This window comes from Aythya ferina (genome assembly GCF_964211825.1).
Source record: "Aythya ferina genome assembly, chromosome: 3".
Classification (NCBI taxonomy): Eukaryota; Metazoa; Chordata; class Aves; order Anseriformes; family Anatidae; genus Aythya; species Aythya ferina.
The window spans coordinates 46,862,363-46,884,052 of record NC_140298.1 but is presented as its reverse complement, the minus strand read 5'-3'; the positions used below and the strand labels follow the sequence as shown (position 1 = coordinate 46,884,052).

The 21,690-nt window shown below is 38.2% G+C and overlaps 2 long non-coding RNA genes across 13 annotated transcripts in view; both read right to left on the bottom strand.

Moving 5' to 3' along the window:
- LOC311433985 overlaps positions 1 to 21,690 on the bottom strand; it is a 150,509-nt gene that overhangs the window by 20,482 nt on the left and 108,337 nt on the right. For 2 of the 11 annotated variants that reach the window (XR_014691176.1, XR_014691177.1), the window contains exon 1: positions 1,085 to 1,741. The exons of the other annotated variants lie outside the window; for them this stretch is intronic. This is a non-coding gene — a long non-coding RNA (uncharacterized lncRNA). Of the gene's footprint in view, positions 1 to 1,084; positions 1,742 to 21,690 lie in introns of those variants that run through there. 11 annotated transcript variants of the gene reach the window in all.
- The window catches only part of LOC311433988, a 104,581-nt gene continuing 90,462 nt past the window's right edge, over positions 7,572 to 21,690 (bottom strand). For both annotated transcript variants that reach the window (XR_014691181.1, XR_014691182.1), the window contains 3 exons: positions 14,162 to 14,262; positions 10,023 to 10,074; positions 7,572 to 9,898 (listed from right to left, as the gene is read on the bottom strand). This is a non-coding gene — a long non-coding RNA (uncharacterized lncRNA). The remainder of the gene's footprint in view (positions 9,899 to 10,022; positions 10,075 to 14,161; positions 14,263 to 21,690) is intronic.

The window sequence follows — 21,690 nt, the reverse complement described above, 5'->3', positions numbered from 1 at the left end:
CTGACTGCCTGTTACCTTGGAGTGTGTAGCTGGTTACAGTTCACTGCCTTTTGTCCCCATCTTCCCAGGGTACTATCTCTAACCAATTACCAAGTCTGATGCTTTCTTGTTGTTCTTGCTAGTTATTAGGCAGCTTTCTTAGCTTTCCCTTTGGCATCACAGCGACAGTGCTAATGAAAAGTGCCTGGATTGGGCCTGGAAAATGAAAGCTATATTTTTACCCACAGAGCAAACACAGCTCAGTCTGCAGCACAGTAGGTTTCCCCACTTCGCTGTGTCAAACTTTGGCCAAGATGCCAAAGTAGACTAATTAATGCTAATTCTGTTGCTGTCACCTACACCCAGGGAGGTAAGCTCATACCACACAGCTGAAGTCATGCTATCAACTTTTCCTTGTTCCCATGCAGGCCCCCTGGATTTGAACCAGCAGCCCACAACTGAAAGACTCTATAGCCTGCACAAATTCCTAGGGCTATCTACTGTCTTTGCCATGGATTGTTTCATTGGAGTCCAAAAATAAGTCGATAAACCAGTGTACAGAGCCAGCTGGGAACTGAAATTTTTGTTTGCAGGCTATTCCTCATTTCAGTAACTCTAGTTTCCAGTTAGAATAAAAGCTACTTGTGGAATAAGTACTTCCTGCAATTGCAAACTCTTAAAAATATAAATCAGTAAAGGACCATTTAAAAATATTTTGCTCGGAATCATTTCACTTTGGCTTTATATGACAATCTGTGTTGCAATAGTACATCTTTGATATGTCTAATAGTACACAGATAATGTATAGTATTAATTTACACTACTTCAACTGACATATCAAATGAAATGCTCCATCTTTATGGAAACACTCTTTTGAATTTTTGCCATAAAAAGTCAAGAATCAAACTTCTGAAAAATACTTTGATTTAAATGAAGCCACATTTTTAATGGAGAGTTGTTTTTCACCAACAGCTACAGGCAATACCATGATATATATTTGGCATATGAGAATGAACTTTTTTTTTTTTTTTTTTTTTTTTAAACATCATCTTCCTTAACACTGACAGGATAAGCATGCATACCTAGATAAGCAAAGGCTACTTACTCTATAGATCTAGAGTTTCTCTCCTTTCCTTGTTATCTTCTGGCTTGATTTGGCTGGTGTCTGGCCATGCTGGATGTCAGAGCCTATGCCTCCTTTCTGATCACTTTCTGTCAGGCAGAAGCACAGATGTGACCGTCCCAGTGGGCTGGCAGTGACCTTCCTGCACTGGGGCACTGAACTGGCTGATTGGCACCGCCTTGCAGCCCGAGACCTCCTTTTTTCAAGGAAATGCTTGTGCTAATAGGTTAATTTGTGTTTTGCAGCCCACCTAATACCTACTTGTTACTTTTGTATGCTAAGAACTCGTGGTCAAAGTGGAAGAGACTTACCCTGAACTAATTTTTCTATATATGTACATGCATACGTATTTTTTTAATTTGTATGGGCATATTGATATAAAATCCTCATTGTATTTAGACATTTTCAACCATACTTTATATGGAGGGAAAAGGTGTTTTAGTGAAACCCCAACCCTTTTTGCTTTCCTAGCTAATGTTATTTTTATTATTGATGTTATTCCTTGGTATACTTAGGAAACAAAAATTGGCAGCTTCTGTCAAAACAATAAGGAGGATAACCACAGTCTTCCAGAGCAAAGAGCACATGCCAGCCCAGCCAGCAACATCTCTGCTGTTTAAAGAAGCCACCCCAAAGGAGCCCATGCCAATCCAAGAGAGGCATCACTTTTCTCCTTCTCACCAGTCCATGTGCAACCTCCTTCTAGTGCAAGTTGTCTTCCTGACTCCTCCTCTTGGCAGGTGCCTCAGCTGGAGAAGATTTTGTACCAAGACTGTCAAGCAAGCCAGGATACTTTACTTCAGAGCTGCAGCTAACAGGAAAAATTAGCAAGAGCAGAAACTTAAAGGCAACAGACAGGTGTATTGCCTCCAGCTACCAAGACACTATCAAAGATCCACTGCTTGACATCTGTGTCCATAGGAAGTCCTCTGCTTTAGATGCTGAAGCAGATGCCAGGCCTTCTTGGATCTTTGACAAGAAAGAAGACCTTTATACTTGGCACCTTCCTATGTCTTAGATGCACTTCCTTATCATCTTGTCTCTGCAACAATTTACTGCTTCATAAGAGGTGATAGCACCAATAAGTCAAAAAGCTCTTTGCTTTGTCTTTCTCTGTGGGATGATTGTCATGTGAAGTCTGCTACTTTCTGCACTCTTGGCAGAGCAACTTTTGATGCTGTCAAGAGGATAGGAGCAAAAAGAGCATTTACTTGTAAAAGGGCAGGAATAGGGATTCATCTCAGAGAAAGTATTTATTTTTTCTATTCCATGGAGAAGCAGCACGCTAAAAAGGAGAGCTACAAGATACAATTGAATTAATGGTGAACGAAGTTTTTTTGAGTGACAGGCAAATGATACTCAGTATATACAAATGTTAGATGCTACCTTGCAGTAAGCCGTTCACCCCGATCTGTACTTACAGACTAGCACCAGGTCCAGGGAGCCATGCTCATCTCTGCAGTGAACAACATGAAGGACTTCTTACTGGTACCAATGAGAGCACTGACCCAACATCCCCCACTAACCTATGCCAAGTCACCTCAGTCAAGACTAAACAAGAGGTCTGCACTAGGTCTGGAGAAGAGAGGAACATTTCTTTGTCTCACAAGGAGCACAGGCTGAACTTGATGAGAGTGGAAAATGTTCCTGTCCAACAAACAAATTGCTTGGCCTTCAAACATATTTTGGCTAAATTTTTACAAGAAAACTAACCTGTCATTTTAAATGGATTTTATTTTTTTTTTTTTAGTTTTTACTATAGAAAACTTGCCTTTGAAAAATGCTTATAGCTTTTTTTTTCTTAAGAAAATAAGATTTATAGCATCATACTGCATCCGTATCATTTTGTGTCTGCTTACATCTTTCCTCAAGTTTTGAATCTCTTGCTTGAGCTCAACCAAATTTGACAAAGATACAGAGTCCTCAGAAATAACAAAGCTTGCACAGATTTCTTGACTATCTTCAGAAGAGCCCTGGGTGGCTGTGCAGAGAGTGAGACCCTGTCAATGCTTCTGGGAAGAAGAGGCAGCAGTGTGAGTTCCCCCATTAGACTTCAAAGCATTCACAGGAGAAACAGATATTACAAATATTCCAGCATTTAGAGATTTTCCTTCACAGTTCTAAACAACCGCATATTCAAATCCATAGGAAAACAACCACACTAAATCTACATCTTACAGAACTGCTTTTCTCTTTTTCATCATACTTCTTTTGCTTTCTATCCCTAACTGTATTACAAAAAATGAAAGACACGTGACGTTCTATTTTCTCCAGCTTCCTTTCTTTCTCTGCTCTTAGTTTTTCAAAACTCACCCCAGTCAGGAACAAGTTTCCAGATGGAAAAAATGTGCAAGAAGATCTGCAACTGATGTTTACTAACTTAATAAACAAATAAAATAAAATAAAATAAAATGTTTTTGAAAGCAGACTTAGAAAAAAATAAACTTTGACTTATGGAACCTCCCCTCCCCACCCCCCCCTTTTTAGGTTAGGAAAAAGGTAAAATTTCTAGAAGAAAAAAAAAAAAAAAAAAAAAAGGAGAATTAAAATCCTTAGTTTCCAAAACAAAAATGAGATTGTGAAAAAAAAACTAATTCAAAGGTTCATTTGAATGCCTTGAAGTGAATAAAATTTAATATATATATATTTTTAAAGTTTTAAGCAACAAAATTGATATGCCCAAGATTTTGGTCATTCCTTATTTCCTATATAAATGCAGAAGCATTCCCTCTAATAATTTTCCTGTGATAGGCTGTTCTTTTAAAACATATGCTTATCAGTGACACCTGATATATGTGACTGCAGCTTTCAATCCCTGAAGGCGGTTTGTTAAAAGTATGCAAGTTGATAATGGCTAACATGTATTTATATCTTAATTTTCAGTGCCCACAAGGCACCTAAGTCTTTCCCTATAAACAACATTTAAATAAAGTTATTGGATGCTAGTAGCTGTTTTGCCATTAACTTCTCTTGGGCGAAGAAGGCAATGAAGATTTTAATTATGCAGGTCATTTGTGAGAAGCCTTCCCAAAGCCCAGCGATGTATGTCTTGCTTATTGGAATTTTCATTTTTTCACATATCTGAATACAAGCCAATTTTTTTTTCTTGTTATGCGGAGAGATGATTTGCTTTTGGATCAAGGCAAGGACTGGGATATTTAAAAAATAGTTTATCTAATTCCTGTTTGTCTGCTCTTTTGTGTGTCATTTTTTCTTTTTCTTATTTTTCATATGAATATCTACTGTCTTAACCTAAGTTTTCTGAGACCAGCTGATCTGGGTAGCTTGATGAGATTATTTTCCAGGAAAACAATAAAGTGCACAGTGCAAATGGATAGCTTTAACAGCTATCAGGATAAGATCTGTGTAAAATTTCCCCGACTGTCTCAGCTGTTCTCACTATATGCCAAATCACAGTTTCAGATGGCTGAAATAGATTCATTTCTTCACACTTCGATTTGTCTGCTACAGAACTCTGTGCTTTGTGAAAGCGCCTTCCATAGTCTGATACAAATTCTCAAGAATTTGGATTCACAGCATAAAGTTGTAAGAAAGCAGAGTCAGACCATATGCCCTACGTCTCTTTCTCAGGAGTATCCCTCTTTGGTATTGCACTGGCAGAGAAGAAAAAAAGGAAGTGAAAATTCCTGAGTGCCAGGTATAAGCAGTTCATCTATACAGTCTGAGTACACTTCAGCCTCACAGAGTACATTATTTAGACTGTCTTTCTAGACTGTATTCATTGGTAGCCTGCTGTGGTGCTGGCCAGCCCATGATGTCCTGCATGTGTTTTTCCACTCATTTGGCCTCATCTGCACCCCTCCAACAGCATAACTTCAACACCCCAACCCACAGGGGCACTGGGGCCTCTCAGCTCCCTCTTGCAGCCTACAACTCTGGACTGATGAAATGGGCTGCATTAGCCCTCAGACCACAGAGCCTCAATCAGTCTCATGACAGCATTTACAGCTAGCTCACATTGAGCTCCAGAAAGTCTTTGAAGTTTTGCTCTGTGCTGGTGAGCACCGTACTGGCTCTGAAGCATGTGATTTTCCCAGATAGTCCTGATAATTCTATTTTTGTGTCTTTTTTTTTTTTTTTTTTTTTTTCCCTGTCCATGAGTTCACTAGCTCCATTTCAGAAGATCAAGAGCCCTCGAATAGTAGTGACTTTTAATTGCTACCTACCCATATTAGATTTGAACCGGTGACCTAGAGAAGAAAAGAGCCATTCCTGATCTCGTTACTCATCTCTTGAGTCCACCGTTCCCTGAAGAATGTGACTCATTAACTGAACTGCAATTTTGCTGACTGTATTTTTCCAAACACTTCATAACCTAGATGAAATTACAATATTTTCCCCATTCTCACTCTATGTATGTCAAATACTTATATATTTCCAGTTCTTTTGCTAGCTGGCCTCGTAGGAGTTGTGTAAATGGCATTATCAAAATTGCATCTCCCTGATTCATTATTTCCAATTTTATAAAATAGCTGAGTTAGTGAAGACACTATCAAAGGGTTTTTTAAATAAACATGCTTAATCTTCTGGAGATTAAAAGAGATAGTATGGGTGACATATAATGATTATTTTACCCAGATGCCATCAGAAATACAATGTACAAGAAAAACACATCAAACAAATAAGCACAATAGAGAGCATTTCAATGAGGAGATAATCACACTGCAGGATTTTCTTCAACACGGTGGCCTAAATATTGCCCTGTATGAAAAGGAAAATGAAAGAGGAATATATAAAAAAAGAGATTTATATCCCACAGTCTACTTAAAAATGAACTGCAGCTAGTATCTAAACTTGTTTATTTTTAAATTACTATCTAGCATTTAAATTTGTTGAACAGACACAAAAATAATTTAAGAATCTAGAATAATTTAAAAAATAATTTAAGAAGCTAGAAAGAAAAAAGCAAAGTGATCAATTTCTAGCAAGATGCAAATTTTTATTGATAAAAGTAAAATGATTAAGCAATGTGTCTCTAACCAGATATCAAGAAAATTCCACCGACTGTCTGATTATCTTAGTATTTTTCACAGAAAATATATTGGTGTGTAGAAAAAACATAAGATCTGCCAGTATAGAAATTCATGGGAGACAGTGTAGATTCAACTCTGTAGAAAAGGAATTCATTTAATAAATAACAAATCCTCCTGCTATGCATTCTGGCTGCAAAGGGATGTCTGAGCCAGAATAATGCCCAATTTTCATACACCGTGCTGGGATATTAGGTGTAAAGATGCTGTTAGGTTCTGTCCAGGTCCAGTTGGTGTAACTGATGTAAATCAACTGAAGTTAATTGAGCTATGCAGATTTACCTAGGTAGCTGTGAGAAAATCACATATTCATTTATAGCATGCCCGAGAAGCCAGAAGAAGAGTATTTTAAGGCATATTGTGTTCTTTGAAATTAGGAACCTGATTAACTCTTTCCCGCAGATGCAGCTTCTTTGTGACTAATGGCTTTTCCACTGACTAAATATTTGGACTCATACTCCATAGGGCTCAAGCTTCCTGCCAGATTTTCACTGAGAGAAGATCACATTTCTACTGTGTAATTATTCTGTTAATTAAGTTTTCACACATTTCAGTCATGTGCACTGTGGCATTTCATCTGCCCCAAATCACTCTATGAAAGTAAAAAGCCAAAGTAGGAAAAAACTCAGAAACGCTACCTGGATATATGCTTTCATTAAAAAAAAAAAAAAAAAGGTCATGCCTCTTGCCAGCTGATCATCCAAAGAGCAGTCTGACTAGCACATAGCCTAACTCAGTACCCAGTGTTTTCGAAATTGCCAAAGCCAGGGGTCCAAAAGACGCACAGATCACTCACAGTACTTGGGAAGGGAAGAGCTTTGCTTGTTCCTTGTAAAAGGCTGGTCTGGAATCCACCCCCACCCTGCCCCCTACTACCCCACAAACCCCCAACCTCTGAAGTATTTCTGCTACAATAGCCTCAAGGGAAGCATGATTGTCCTCTCACCTCCTGTAATTTTGTTTGCTTATCTGGCATTGCAATAAAAGCCTCTCCTCACAGAGGAGCTCCACCACATATTTCTTAATAGTCACCACCTATGAGCCATAAATGCTACCTCAGCATCAGGGAAGGAGAAATAAGCATTAGCTCAGGGTCTCAAATATCCAAATTTCCAGTGTGCAGTTATACTTGAATACAAGGAGGGTACAGAACCTCATAGCTTAAGGACATTACTTCTTTTCATCCCCTATATGTTTAGGAAACATGAAGTAGACCAGACTTGACAAATGCGTCTTGCCAGTGATGGCTGGACGATTCTTACAGAGTACTGGGTGTTCGATGTTGTCAGGCCAGATGGCTCTTGATAGCTAGTGTCTTCCTCTCCTATTAACCAGAGTCAAGAGATACCTATATAAACTAGATAGAGGAATCTGGCCCGTAGGTTTAGTGTCAGAATTTAATTTTCCTGTTGTTCTGTAGCTATACAGTACAAATAGTACTTCTCAGAAGTAGTAAAATACATCAGATTCTTGTTGGCATGAAAAAAAATACCAGCTGTTCGATATTCAAACACGACAGTCACATATTTGCATTGACATGAATGAGAAAGGTTTCTCAGTCATTTCAATGGAGCTTGGATGAAAGAAACAGATCTAAATGTTTCTTCTACTGCTTTTTTAACACTGCCTGCAAGGTACTTTTCTGACTTCTCTTTTTTTAGCTTATCAATATGTATTTCAGATTTTTTTACTTTTATGTTTAATACATCTTTTTTAAAAGGGAGTATGATCAGTTTCTAAGGATGTTACTTAGAGGTACAGTGGTACAAAAAGGCAGCCACAGACTGGGAGGAAAGCTTTCAAAAGCCCACAGCAAATGACAGGGATGGAAAGCTGATCTTTCCATGGCAAACCTTTCCCTGGCACCTTGCAGGTTATAACCAGCTGGCACATATTGTAGTCTTTCATGGGAGCCAGGCAGTGCTCTGGACTAGGACAGGTCTCTATTACCAGTGTGGAAGACAAGCCCAACATGGTACAGTATTACTGTCACACATCAAAATGATCACCCTGAGTTCTACTTTTCCCTTCAGACAGCACTTGAGTTCATTTATCTCACCTTTTAATCAGGCACTACTTCTCTTTTGACTAAAGCTTAACGAAAGGGAAAACATGAGTACAACTGGGAAACGAATCCTACCTGACTGAAGTCAAAGAAGAGTGTTTTTCTTCCTGATTTGAGGCAAGAAGCAGTTTGATCTTAATAATATTGTGCTATAACCTGCTCTCAAATTAGGACACTCAGAATTCTTCCACTTTTGTTTCTGCAGGTCTGCAGTAGGTGGCTCAGGTTTGGACTATGATTAGCAAGCTGTTCAAAAAAACGAAGCTTAGAATAAAAGAGGCAATTAAGGTTACATTCAGGTAAGTGTGCTACTCTCTAAAATAGTAAGAAATCAAATAATTATACAGTTCAAGGATAATACATAATGGTGTCTCCCCTGAGAATCTTCAGTTCATCTCCTGGTCCTTACTTCTAATTAATCCTTCAATCCTTTTGTAGGTTAATACAATTAACAATAGCGATAAACCCTCTGTAGTGTTAAATCAATTGGATTTGCAGAACTTGCTTTTCCTCACTATGACCAGCAGGGGTCTGAAGAAACCCTGCCGCCCTCTTAAACCTTACTTAATTCTAACATCAGCCAATGCCACGCACTCAAACACCTCCTTTTAACTGCACCGAGGGTACTGAAGAGGGGAAATCAGATTAGTTCAATATTTCCTTAAATGAACATTACACAAATCATGTTTGAACCCCCCTGCCACCACACACACATCTTTAAATAGTGCTACAACTATACAAAATTCATTTCATATTACAGTTGCATATTTAACAATGAAAATTTAGATTTTCCTTTTAATCACCTACCTATGTATAGTCAGGACCTGGTGTAGTGTTTTTTTCCTGATCACAGACAAACAGTATATGTAATATTGGGTCCCATGCTCCCTTTCATACCTCCCTTTTATGTTTCTGCTTCTTCCATACTCATTAGGTTGTCCAGTCCTTCAGGGTCACACCAGACATCTCAATGGAGAATCTCAAACAGCAAATGATTGGTAATAGGTCCTTCGGTCCTTCAGTTTCCAATGTCCTACTGACTTCAGCACCACGGTTGAACTAATTTGCCTTTCCATCAGCTCTTAGGCATTCACAGCCCCCTGGATCATGTCCTTTGCTTCTAGATAACTTCTTGCAGGTGAGTATGCACCTCTAATTGAGTCCATCTCCCATCAACAAGAGATGGAAGGAGAACTACTGATGGAGTACCTCTCTAAGACTCATATTTCCCCAAAAGGGACTGGTATTGTAATTGCCCCCTGTAAACTGCCCTGTCCTGGGGAATCTGAAGGCCTGCAAGCAGTAGGTGTTACTTATTCTCCTTTTTGCAGAATCTCAGAAGGTTTCTAATTGGATGGTTTGTTTTTGCCGGCCCATGGTGAATCTGTGTTTGTTTGTGTGGGTTTCTCTACATGCATTCAATAAAAACAGCAGAATGACACTAGCTATTCTTACTTAAGAATTGGTTATGGAATATAAACACTGAAAATTCAGAAGGAAAAGAGACACTTTTAAGGGTTTTTGATTATCTATATCTCCACTGTCCCCTATCACTGTGTCCAGCCTTCTGTGGTTTCTTTCTCTATTTTCAAAAACATCTGTAGAGCAGTGAAGGACTTACGAGGTAACAACCTTCAACTGTGTGGTTATACATTCACAATGTGACTGTGGAGTAGAAGCCTGAAATGAAAGAGCTTATTAACAGCATTTTTATTCATATAGAAGTAAAAAACAAACAAACAAACAAACAAAAAAAAAAGGCTTTGCCTGTTCATCCCTTGATTGTCTTTTTCTTTTCAATTACCTTTTCTAAAAGGAAGTTTAATGTTGTCTCTGGATTCCTGCAGGTCTCCAGTCTAAAAGAAAAGGAAAGAAGACCAAACAAAACACTTTCATCTTCAGGTAGGTTTTCCTGTGACTTTTCCCCCATTATTTTATCTCTTTGCTAAAAAAAGCATCTGGTATATACTAACTTGAATTTAGAAAAGTTTATGTTTGTGGGGGCCAACAGAGCTCATGTCTCCTCTTCTGGTGACACTCCCCCACACTGGCCACCTAAAACCAGGACATTTCCCCAGGCTGGGACCTCAAAGGTACCTGACACCTGTACTTACTAAACAGGAGACCGGATCCCAATTCTCCCCTCTCACATTGCTCCTTTTCCTCCTGCCTCCATGGTTTATACTCTTAAATCTCCAGTGGATTATGCCCTGTAGAATTCTCATAGCTCTCATGTTGCTGCAGTCCTGATTGTACCCCATCTTCTTCTGTGCTGGGGCAAAACAGGCCATAATTTGTGAGGCTTTCACAATGAGATGAGGGTCTGTAAACTTGGTGAAACCTACTTTGAAATTGTAATGCAACCTTCTACCAGAATACAACAGGAACATGCCCAACCTACACAAATTTACTTTCCAATCAGCCTGTGTGCAAGACTATCCTATAAAAACAGTTCAGCAGGATACAGAAACTTTCCATTGAAGTAGGTCATACACTTCAGAACCCACTGAGAATGTAAGGTGCCCCAAAATCTAATATAAATGAATATAAAATGTTCATGATTCTTGGGCCTTGGCTAGTGTCTGAAAGGAGATTTGAGTAGAAAGAGAGGAGTGCATCCAGACAGGTCTGTACAGGTGGTAAATGATCCTTGACCCATCATTTCAAACTGAATTTCTAGCCCAGGGCAGAACTTTCTGGCAGTATGCAGAAAGACATCTCACAGTACTGTGACACTGAAATAGATCATCAACATTAATTAATTTATCTTTGCAGTATTTCTTGTCTAGCTTTACTGTCTGTACAGAATTGACATTAATACTAGTTTATACATGTATTACAGCAGATCATCTATATTTCAGCTTAGTGACAAAGTCCAATAAGTGGAGTTTGTTGAATACTAATTAACACTAGCCCCCAGCACAAAACACGTTTTTCTTCTTTCTTAACAAAAACAAAACAAAATTTTAATAATATGGTGTTTTGACTAGTATAAGAGGAAATGGCACTTTTTTTTTTTTTTTTTTTTTTTTTTTTTCTTTTTAATTGGGTTTGTTAGTAAAATAATTATCAAACAAAAGTTTCTTAAATGTACTTTCTGGAAAGCAAACATTAAAAAAAAAAAAAAAAAAAAAAAAAAGGATATCTGTAAATGTGTAAAGAGCTGCAATCATTTGAGTGGTGCTGTAAGCTCTGTAAGCTCTCCGAAGACAATTATAGGCTCTTATCAAAGGGCTGTAAATGACCTTCTGACTGGGAATAGTCACGATACCTTTGAGGGATGCCATACTAGGAAAAGAAATGCTTTTGGGATGTGCAAAATATGCTATGTCCTGATTCCTGCATACCAAATGGAAGAATAGTCCACTTGGAGAAGAGTGACATGCAGCGTGAAAGTCAGATGTTATTAGTACATCTCAGCATCTTGTTGCTCTTGAGCTAAAACAAAAGTTTGTATGCTTGGTTGTCTTGCCAAGGCTGCATGCTCTCAACTCTCCCAGAAATCTTGTTCATCAGTCTTTAATGTGTCCTGAGGGTCAGCATGACAGGGAAGGAAAAAGAGGCAGGAAACCAGCTGATTTCTGATGGGTTATTCTGTTTCCTCTCTGATTATGTTTTGTCAGATTGCTAAGAGGCTCTGTTATGGGTGAGCTTTGGATAACTACCTCCTTTAGAGAGACAGTCTAGATTTCCTTGGATATGTACTCTTTGCAGTAGAGTTGGAACCCTAGGGAAATGACTGCTTAAGCTGCTATTTTTATGGCTTTGTAATTCTATCTCACTTTTTATTTCCCGTAATTTTTCTTAAATTTGATACTTTAATAAGTAACCCACCTTCTACTTGCAAGTCAGAAAGCTATTATTTTTTAACAAAGCCGGCTGATTGCTGCCAGCCTTCTATTTAGTGGCTATTTCAAGTGTTTATCCCAGTCAACTGCTATTGATAGCTTATAACATTGTCTGTAAAGAAAGATACAGCTTCACAGTGACCAGGTCTATGTCACCTCATACTCTCTGCAGTTTCACTTAATTCTCTTGCTCTCTAGTCCAGTGTGCTGTAGGAAGCCCAGGTTCAACCTTTTGTTCTCATAAAAAATAATACAGTCCTTGTCATCAAGCCTAAACTATGCTGGGCTGGACCACCTTCATTTTGTATACAGAGAAGGATGGCAAACACAAGGATGGCAATACTACAGAAAGGAGTGACACCATGCCTTGCCTTTTTTCCTCACTTCCAGCATTTCCCATGTGTTGGCAAGACTGCTTAAGCTGCCACAGAGAAAGCTGGATCAGTGAGAGAATCTGAGTAAAAACTGATCCCACATAAAGAGAAGAAAATCAGTTTTAACTTCAGTAGGTTTTCTCTCTTTACCTTGAATGCAGCTGCATCGGGGAAAATTTCACCCAGGCTATTGTTAATGAGCACTTGCTAAACAGAATAATTAATGCATACACAATTTCTATGCTTAAAAGTACCTTTTCAGTTTGGCAACAAGCTTGTTTGAACACTATTTGTAAGAGGTTTGGTCTTGTGGTTAAATGCCAGCAGGTATGCAAATAAAACCTTGAGAGTAATTGCCTCAAGAAGCCAATCAGAGCATGGTAAAATCATCAAAAAAACCCTGCACTTTCTTGTTTCCTGACATTGGGTGTCATTGAGGTTCTGCATTCACTTTGCTTTGAGAAAGCAGAGATAAATGACACTGAAATATCAAATTAATTGTTCTGCAGTGAACAGCCTCTCTGCCAGATGTATTGGATTACTCATTAACTGACCGTCATTCCTAAAATACTTTGCTCTCTAAATCACGTTCAATTAATTGCAATTATCCTTAATCTGAACCTAAGACCCCTCTCCTCAAGACATTATCCACTAAATGAAAAGAAGTTTTGACATTAATCTCTCCCCATATACAGTTTGTTTGTTTGTTTGTTTTTTCCTTTGGCACAGTAGTCCTTTAAAATCCAAGCAACATTATGAAGTAGTCCTTCATAATCCAAGTGTGTCATTATACTAACCTCAGGCACAGATATCTGAATCTATATAGAATGACCAGATAAGGTTAGTGTCTTACTACCACACACAAACTCCTCTGCAATTTTACACTGGGGCAGCTAAAATGGCAACCTTTTTGACAGAGAGAAAACAGTTTAAATACTGATCAACGCATCTGACACAATTAATGTAGTTTGAACATCTTGGCAAGATCATTAAAAATAGAATTAGCTGTCGAGTGATAGCAGAAACGTAGCACTGTAAAGGACTTCTCATTTCTTGAGTTTATCACATGCTCTGCTGGAACTCATTAATGTATCTATACTGAGAACTGTGATTTTAGAGAAACTGAAATTAAGATTTTGCATGTCTTTATAGTATATATACTATATACTATATATATAGTATAGTATAGTATACTATACTATACTATACTATATATACACTATACTATATAGTATATATATAGTATTTAATACTATATATATACTATATATATATTAAATACTATATATGTACTATATATATACTATATATATACTACTATATATACTATTATATACTACTTATATACTATAATATATAGTATTATATACTATATAGTATATATATAGTATTTATATGCAGATTATTGCAAAGGAAATGAATTACCAGTTGTTCCAGGAAATTCAGTTTGGTCAGGTGTTCATATATAAGATAAATAACTAAAGTGGGATGCGGTAAACAACCAAGGTAGTTTTATATCAGAGATTTTCTAGACAACACAGATTTTTATGTCTATTCCAATGGTATGGATTAAGAGTTTGTAGTTGACCTTGGTGGCTAGAATTTAGAGACAACAATATCTACATTTTAGGTGCCAGATTTTTACAGCCTATCTCTGCTTGGGGCACTAGAAGCTTTAGTCTAAATAAAACGGGATCCTTCCTTGTCATGGCACTACCCACCAGTAGCAAAGAGGGACTGGCTAGTTGGAGCATGTTCCTCAAGCGAGTAGTTTTCTTCCTCAAAAACCATTTGGGGCTCTATCTTTCTTTTCTTTGAAGGCCTAGTAAAAAGAAAAGGGTGAATTATGTGACAGTGGAGGTGGTGACAGCAGCATATATTCACTTTGCATTTAATGTAAAATACACAAGTATCCTATAGGGTAAACACTGAGACCTGAAGTTTTTATCCTCTTCTACTCATGTCCCGTTTCTCAAATATAGTATTACATTCCTTTTTCTCTGCCTTTCACCCTATCACTCTTTCAGTCCCAGTAAACACGAGAGATGGAGAGTACCTCTCACTCATACATGGTATTTGGGATGCCTTCCTGGGTGGTGGCAAATGTAGTTTTGAATGTCCTCTGATCAAGGAGTGAACCGAAGCCAACTCTCCAGTGAGACACTACCTTGTCACCAATAAAATGAAATTATATTTTGCATTTTGGGGGAGCCTATAATGTTGGTAAAGCTAGATGAATTATGAAATCATCTACCGGTTAGAACCACTCAGGATGCTGAGGGGAAGTTTGGAGTTTCCACATAGAGATCCCTATTTTCCTTCCACCTCTCAGAGCCTTTTCCACACTGAGGATCACACAATGCTGCTAGTAGTTCATGAATAATTTTATAATTTAATAACATGAAAAGTTACTAGTTCACGAATAATTTTTAATTATCCCTGTGGAAGACCAAAATTTATCTAAGGATGGCAACCCAATTGCCAAAATAAATAATGAGAGCTTTTTTTCATGAGTAGGGGTAAAAAAAAATTAAAAAAAATGGTATTGCCCCTTGCTTTTCACAGGCGGGTGGATGGTGACATAGGTACATAGGTAGATGAAATAACTTGAGTAAATTCACACAGGAATTATAAAACAAAACTGGAAAAAGAAGCCAATGTTCAAGTCCCTGGTGGTGCCTTAGCCCCTAGCCCTCGCCCCGTCTATTGAACTGACCTTTTCTAAACAAAATAAAACCTTTCTCTGATTTTTCTGATGCTCAGACAAAATATGTAAAAAACAGAGGGCTGGCAGAGCCCCCTCCAGACCCTTCTAATTTTCACGCATAATTGTGCTGAAATAAAGGATGCTGCAACCAAGGATTTAAACTCTGGTCTTTCCCTATCTCAAGAGTAGAAAAGTCTAGCCAGACTAGATGTCACTTGGCTGTAACCCAGCCTGTGTGGCTGGTGCCTTCAGGGGGGGCAGCATACTTAGTTCTGCTCATGCTCCATCCCATCCTCTCTGTACACCTAGGGAATAGCATGAAATACTGGCTCCGTGTATCTCTCTTTCCTCTGTGGCAGCATTTGCCATGGCATTGGTAATGAAGGCACTGGAAATGCCACTGGCCACATGATGCTTCTCCATTGTCTTCCTTGTGCTTCAGTTTTCTTGTTTCTTTGGAGGACATTGGTGTGTTCAGAGTGATTGTGACATATGAAATTTTACAAAATTTGTAATATATAAAAAATATTTATGTGCATGTATACATACATACGCATGTATGTATAAATGTTCTTACTATTTGTATATTTATTTATTCTACTTCATATTTCATTTGCACTGTACAGACTTCTAAATCTAGTCTCAAATATTTCTTGAATAAGGCCCTGAATGTCCCTTTAAATTCAAATGTCAGTGTTTTTGTTCAGGCCTACTTGCAGAACCAGCCAGATGAGAAATGGAGCATGAATTCATTAGCAAATCATACCCACCAGAACTGACCTTAGAACCTGCATGAATCAAAAATAAAGACTTAGCTTGGCTGACTTCTTCAGTGGAAAAGGGGAGGCTAACCAGCACAGTCTGGGGGCATGATTCACGAAGAAAAAAATGTTGTTATCAATCTTGTAACATCACATCAAAAACAATGGTGAAAAAAATATAGGAATAAGTACAGGAATAAGTTTCTGAAAGTGTTTCCATAGGTATTACAGTTTCTTACTTTTTTTTTTTTTTTTTTTAATGCACAGGTAGGCTCTATCAGTATGGAACCGGAGAGTCATATAATGACAGCCTACGCGTTTTCACTTTAGGGAAGAAAGTGTTTTACAGCATAAAAGAAATTGCTGCAGTGACCCAGGGGAGCTGCCAATGTTTCCTGGATGAGGACAATTAACCAAAACAATATCATTAATTTTACCACAGGTTTTAAATGATCTAGAAAGCAGAATACAAACTTTGTCTTAATAGACTCAAGTTAGACTCTGCAACAGAAGGAAATTTCAGTAAAATCCTGCAGCAGCCAAGGCTGCGAATGAGAAACCAACACACCTGCAGGAATAGATATGCACGAATCTTAACAATGCAACTGAGCTTCTGTTATCTGGGTTCAGAAGGGACTAGCCTAGACCAGCATTGCTATGTGCTCCACCTGGTACATGCATCCACCTGGTGTCACAGCTTGAATCCTGGAGATCTGACAACAGTAATTACCTGCACAGTGCCTTTACCTCCTACAAGGGTTTCCTGACATACAGATTTGCATCACAACAGGCATTTCCCTAAGTAAATATTAGCTCCACTTCACAGATAAGGAAACAGAGGTCCATGACTTATTCCTGCTTATACACCAGTCTCCAGGAATGGTCCCTGCTGAAATTTCATTACCACCTAACTGTGCTTACAGTGATTTTAGAAATTAGCAGCTTTGTGAGCCCCTTAGCCTTGAAAGTTTGAAATCCACGAGAAGATAAGAGCTAGATACAGAATATATATATAGCTCCTTTTCATAACTGTTGTAATAAACAATGATGAAGAAAATTTCTCTGTTGAACTTGACAAGCTTCCGCTTTCAAAAAATAATAATAAAAAAGTAACTGTTTACTTTGGCTTGGATGCTTCCATCATGTTCTAATTACAACTCTTATTATACTCTTGTAAAATGCCAGACTTTCAAATGTGTTGTAAATGCAAACAGTGAATCGAAATTAAATGTGGCGATAGTACCGAAAAATAAATAAGGGAGTTTATTAACTTGGTTCAGTTCCTGTTCCACTGGTCAACCAGTCAGGTGTAATGTCATGATGCATCCAGGCCTTAGAGTTTGGATGTAGATCTGAATCTGCTTGCTTTCAAAATCAGGATCATTCCAGACCTGTGGCTGTTCTCCAAGCTCATTGCTGAATCAAAAACTAAGGTACTGTTCCACATTCTAGACTCATTTTTCATAAATTGATTCCGGGCATTTTTTTTTCAAATTCTGGTGCCCCAAGTTAAACCCTTGGGGTGACATATGAGCCTTGCTGAAGCTAAAGGATCGTAACAGAAGAGATACCTCAGGCTCCAGCTGTAGACTCATGCTATAACTTTCCTTTATGATTTGGGCCTCTGCTTCATTATTACAATGTAAGGTCAGAATCAGAGCCAGTGAAAACTGTCTGGACATCTTAGTGGGAAGTCAGTACAGCAACTACCCAAGGATTCCCCTCTACCACCAGCTCTCACTCAAGGACCATATGAGAACCATGATGGACAAAGGAGAAAACATGCAAGAGGAGCACTGTGTTTAGGTAGAAGGAACGGACAGAGCACTTCAAGCACAGTCCAGCACCTTATGCAAGAAATCCAAGCTAAAAATAAAGGAGTCTAGAGCTCTGTTTACCTCGAATTACATGCCTACAAACTTCCAAAAAGGTTGAGATCAGAATCAGGATGGTATAAATCAGGACTTCTGCTGTTTTGAGGAAGCTTATAAGTTGTGCTATAGTTCAACAGCAAAGTGTGCAGAATTAAGGCATTCCTTCAAAGTGGGAACTATTACTTCTCTTTGGAAGAAACTAGTTGACTGAAACCAGATTTCAAACTGAGGAAGCAAAAGCAATGTGAACAAGGCTACAACACTTTGGCAAATTCAAGAGGTCTACAGATTGCTCCAGCTTTTCATCTTACTTTAAGGTGCATAAATATTCCTATTTCCGTCATCCTCTCCTTGTATCATTATTCCTCAGTTTTAGACGGAGACTGCTACACACTTTGTGAAATTGCTGCTGGTAAAACATCACACTGGAACAATCTCCAGCTGTCCTCCACCTTGACAAGAAGGGACTTGGGACTTATTTAGAAAGTTCTTAGCACTTGATCAAACAGATAATGGAAATTCAATAACAACATCCAAGATGAATACTGGAGTCCTAGCAAGCTAGAAGACCTTCACATATGGAAATGACATGTCAATGTTACAACGAAGCCCTGCATCTATGTATCACTTCATCTCCAGACATCCCAGACCATACAAAATGATGTAATTTCACACCATCTGCACCAGATCATCTCGGCGTTATTATCCATGTTTTAAGGATTAAGATATTTGCGAAGACTCTGGCCCTGTAACTAGTTGCCAAGATGACACACAACTGACTCCAATGGAAACAGTGTATGTGACATGCCAGGGCAGTGTCCTAGCTGATCATACCAAAGGCCCAGAGACAGTGCCCAGAATACAAATTTTAACTACAGAATGCTGCTCTGTTCAGCAAGGCAATTAGATATGCCCTTAAACTTGACCATGTGCCTTTCTGTTCACTGGAACAGAATACAGGACTCCTGATTACCAGTCTTTTGCTCAAAGCATTATTCTTGTCATTAAGAATAACTTAGTTAAAACTAGAAGGAAACAGCTCTTCCAGATCAATCCAGAGAGCAATTTCATCTTGGATTTTGCTGCTTCTACTGAAGTGAGTGAGAATTTTGCCATTAAATTCAAAATGATAAAGATCAAGCTCTTAAAGCACACAATCAATTTTAGTTGATTCAGTAAAAGACTATTTTTTGCACTCACCTGAGATTTCTGCTAAACAATCCCTCTCATTTTACTGCCAGGTGTTCTGTACAGTCTGTGCTTTTCTACCTTAAAACTAAATGAGGAGAGGAGGGGAGGGGAGGGAAGGAGAGGGGAGGGGAGAAGCTCTCCAAAGACATTTGCAAGTTTTGAGAGACTCCTTTCAACAGATATTCAGTAACAGTTGCAAGTTGCTCACAACAGTCTGAAACCAGCTATAGGCACTGATTGCTTTTATTGAAGAAATTAAAATGACCACAATTATATTAAATTGCATTCTCTTATACTTGGAACTTGAAATTGGAGCTGTGCTGAAAGGAACAGATAGTGCATAGATGTTAATGCAATATACACTAATACTTGAAATCAAAAGCCACAAATTACACCAGTCATCTTTACTTACATAAGGAACTATTGATCACTTAATCATTTGTTAATGATCATACTAAGACAAGATAGCCACATGGTAAAAGATATATTATTGCCATAGGCCAGCCCAAATTCCAATTTAGGTATTTAGGTCTGCTGTTTTCTTCATTTCAGCCTACATGTATATACTGTTATGGCATGTTGCTAGGCATTATTAAATGCTTTGAGATGGCAGTCCTCAAATTTTCATAGCAGGTGACATCCTCTGTAATGTAAAATAACACCGCACTGCTAGTGTCTAAGGGAGCTACACTAAACAGCTTCAGGCTGAAAATTTGACCCACTGGGCTTAGGTATACAAAAGAATTAATTGGTATAATGTAATAGTGAGGAGAGTAAAAAAAAGGAAAACAAAACAAAACAACACACCTACAGTCTCATAGTAACTTTAGCTTGATAGTCACACTAGAAATCACAACTTGCTGGAAAAACAAACAAACAAAAAACAAACAAACAAACAAACAAAAACACTTTTTTAAACAAAAAGACTATACATTATATCTATTTGAGCTGTCTTCCTCAAATCTTGCTAGCACATGAACTCCCTGAAAGATGGACCAATTTTGAAGTAAACTAACACAAGACCCCACAACTCTTCAGGGCGCAGAACACTTTCTGCACAACCCAAGGGGAAGCTAAAGGCACTGATAACCTTGAGGTACACTCTAGATTAGAGCATAATGAGAAAATTTATAGGAGTCTTTATTTCAAGTAAGTCACTGTCCTATAATCTAGTCTAAACCTTTCCATTACTTGCATATCCCTCCCTCTACATACATGTATACACTCTTACATGCACCTGTCAGCAAATTAAAGCACAGACCTACTGTTTACAGTTCTGTACTAAGGATGTCATTATATGACTGTTGTGTAGGATACAAGGCCTGCCTTTTCTGATTATATTACCTCCCTGATTAACTTAACTCTTTCAAAGGTTAATTAGTTCCATTTCCTACAACATTTAACAAACAAACAAAAGAAAAAAAAAAAAAAACAAAATGCACACAGTTAGAAAGAGTCAATAGAGACCAGAGACCAAGTAAAACCCCTTAATTTCTAAATGAAATACAACAAGGTTTGCATATTGAAAGAGAATTTTCCATTCTTTTTGTTTTACAAGACTGCCTAATATCCTGCTCCACCAAATTCTCCTTCTATGTTCCCCCTACTGGCAATTGGGACAGAGACGCAACAGTGTGGAAAATCCACCCCACCTACTCTAGAAATTTGTACCAGAGAGAAAGGATCAACTGATTTTTAAAGGTGCTTGTCTCTCTCTACTGGTCACAGAGGAAACTGTGATGATATGCTTAGACTGGACAGTCAGCTTTTCCTAATTTTGTAAGGGAAGAACCCCTCCTTAAAAGATTTACTAAAAGGCTCATGGTTTAGACGAGCAAAACGAGTTTCTTAAAAAAGTCAATATATATACTACAAGAAGCTGCACACAGTTGGTACTGTCCTGCTCTACCTTCTCACCCTGTCTTTGCTTGAGAAATAACATCCAAAAGATGACAAGATTTTTTGGACAATGTCACTTTTCAGTATCCCAGCCATGAGGGTTTGTCCCTCAGAAGAGCCCATTGGCATTGTTTCTTGAGGAATGGATGCACAAAGGACAAAGTCTCTCAGTACATTTGCATACCTTAAAATTAGATTTATTGAAGGCTTTGACTGCTTATTAGATAGACCGTAATATCAAATTACGTTGCATTCCTGGTTCCCTTTAAACACATTTTTCGAAGGAATTCAGAGAGAGAAACTACAGAATACATTGGTAGTGCAACATCAACTAAGTTATGCTCTCTATTTACTTTATACTGCACTAGTTTGTGATATACATACTTAGCTACTACTTAGAAAGACCAAATACATGAGGTCACCCTCTTAAGGACGCCATCACTTGTATAAGCTTGTTTTCTGTCTTGTTTTCTCTGATTTCATGCAAAATCCATCAAATTCCCCTCTTCAGAGATATCACTTGCTATTAATCTCTTTTGCAGGAGAATGCATATCCTCACACACACACTCAAAGAAAAGTTGAAAATTAGAGCAGGCTGGAAAACAAGAATTCCCTTTTTCAAAACAGACTGAAATTTTTGCCTTTCAAACTTATTCTCTTCTGAGTAAAAGAGTAGAGAAATCATCTCACCAGCTGAAGTTTACAACCTTCACCTGAGAAGCACAAGACCCAGCCACTGGATGGACTGCTTACAGTCCTTTCTGAGTCTGCCATTTTTATGCCAACTGGAGGCTCTGACTCCCTCACTCAGCCACTG